Here is a 2,953-nt window from a genome sequence, read left to right as displayed (position 1 = left end):
ATATTAGATAAATAATTTTTTGATAAACTTTTATCATAAAATAATTAAATTTTAAAAATATCACTATAAAATTAATTAATGTCTTTCAAAAGGGATTAAAGATCAATTTGTAGACAAATAATTATAAAAAACTTTTAGAAGATGAATTTTTTTCGTCAAAAATTGCTCTATGAATTATATTTATACATATTAACAAAAGTGTCATATATATATTATTCAAACTTTAATATTTGTGTTGATTTACGATATAAAAGTATTTAGAAATCGATAATATTTATTTAAAAAACACAGGTACTTTTTCCGGTTAAAAAGGTCGTTTTCTATATTTTTAAATTGGATTAAGATTTTTTAAAAGTGAAAAAGTTAATAAAATAATAAAATGAGAAGTTAATTATTTTTAAATTAATATAATAATTAATAGAGTACGTATTTTATAGAAATTACAAATTTAATAGGATTAATTTTTTATTTTATCAATTTCTTATTTTAAAAAATCTAACTTTTTTTTAATCAATAATAATAATATCAAGCGATGAGAAATAATCATAAAGATTAAAATATTAAAACTTTCTTATATTTTAAATTTTCTTAAATTAAATTATTCAAAAGGTAATCTTTTGACTCAAAGAAAGAACATACAGTTCTATACAATCAAGCAATCACCATCTCAGAAATTAATGTGGGAAGCAGTGGGCACACAAAATTTTCATTTATTTATTATTTATTTTATTGGTTTTACACTGTGGGAATACAATATTTAATTTTCCATAAGCAACTTGTCAAAAATGAAAAGAAAATTCTATTAAATTTCAGAATTAATATTTTAGAATAGCTATTATTTTTCTCCAATAAAGTTTAAGGGTAATTTGAATGTTGTCCTTTCAAGAAATAATATCTAAATTACAATAAAAAACACTAATACAAAAAATTAAATCATGATGCTAATAAAATAATATCCACTCTCATTCGTTAATTTTAATTACCTATTTTTAATTTAATAAATCTATAATTATTATATAAATTTACAATTATTACAATGATTACAATTACTAATTTATGAAACAAATGATTAGAAATAATAATAAAAGGGATAAAAACAAATATATTAACCATGTGGCTTCTAGAATTTTTATAGATACAAAAATGCAATAGTGATAAAGCTTTTCATCATTGAATATAAACAACAATATTAATATCTCATTAATATATTATAAAAGGGTCTTTCACTCAAGCTCATGAAACGTCATGTTCCTATGACTTACATGTCTATCTCAAATAGAGTTTATTATTATTATTCATTATTATACTTTCATTATTTATATTTTTAGTATCCTTCAATCATTAATTACTTATTTTAGTCAAGCAAATTTAATTTCTATGGTCAACTAAACAAATTTACAAATATTCAAAAGATTCAAAATTATAATTAATAAATTGTGAAATGAATTGTGGAGAATATAATGTATTTTTTTTATTAGAGATATAACCGTTCATATTAAAAACATATTCAAAAATATTATTATGAGGGGAGTAATAATATATATAACATTAAAATAAAATTTATGCAAATAATATATACTGATAGAGAATATATTTAAAATACAAAAAAATATGTGTGTCCTTTTTACTAACGAAGTGATACACGTCAATTGTTTGCATCATAAAATTCATTGATAATAGAATTTATGTTAAATGTTCAACAATTTTTTTTAATATAAATTAAAAGATAATTAGTAAGAAATTTATCTTCTATATTTATTTTGAGTTTATTTTTCACAATATTCATAATTAAAAAAGATTTTTCAATTGTAATAGGTAAAACAAATAGAAAGAGTTAATAACAAACGAATTAAATGATCAATCAAATGGTACATTAAAGACTTTTCTATTTTCGTTAATCCTTGATATAACTCAGAAATCATGTCCAATTTACTTAATTCAACATAATTAGGAATATCAAGTTCATAATGTTAAACTTGCATTCTAATATAAAATTTTTCCTAATAGTTAAAAATCATCTGGATAAAATCATTCTATACTAATTCACATACTTTATCGACATTAAAGAATTTATAATTAATTTTGGATCTAAAATTGAATTCAAAGCAAACAATTTTATTGTATTATCATTGAATTTTCTATTAAACTCTTGCAATTGTATGTTAATTGTAGTAAAAAATAAAATTATATAATATATAATAATTTTAAATAATTGCTATCAATTTATTTTCTAAAAATGTTACTTGTTTCTCATTCTTAAATGATGTTGCTTTTTTCTATTAACTTAAATTTTTTGGTAAAATCACTCATGCTATTTTTTATTTTTTAAAATTCATTAAAAATCAAATTTTAAATTTTTTTTATCATAAAATTTTAATACCATATTATAATAAAATTATTTTTTTTAAATTTAAACTAATAAAGAGATACAACGTTAGTAATTATATCTTTAATATATTTTTTAATTTAAATAGTAATTTTCTATATATAATTTTCTTTCACACAATTATTGTTGGTCACATAACAATTGACAGCATTTTTCTTTTACCATATAAACGACCAATTTTATTTTTATTTAACAATATAATATTATCTAATTTATTTCATCATTGTTTGATAAAGACATATCCATTGGGTCAATAACCGTTACACTTAGTCAATGTTGGTGCTTTCTGTTTCTCACTTCTCATATTCTCTTGGTAGATTTCTATTATGATATTTTCCTTTGTATAAGTGCCATTATTATAGTAATTCAGTTTTCTTTTTTCAGACATTATTCTTCGATGTTATTATTTTAAAAAGGGATAAAAATGGAAGATAACAACCCATATTTATATAAATTATACATAAAAATAAGAATTTAGTTAATATGTATTTTAATAGTATATGTTAAAATTATATATTGGTTAATTTTTTTTACAAAAAAGATATAAATATATTTATTGTGTACTTA

Source organism: Arachis duranensis, chromosome 10, assembly GCF_000817695.3.
Source record: "Arachis duranensis cultivar V14167 chromosome 10, aradu.V14167.gnm2.J7QH, whole genome shotgun sequence".
Lineage (NCBI taxonomy): Eukaryota > Viridiplantae > Streptophyta > Magnoliopsida > Fabales > Fabaceae > Arachis > Arachis duranensis.
Note: the sequence above shows the minus strand (reverse complement) of the source record.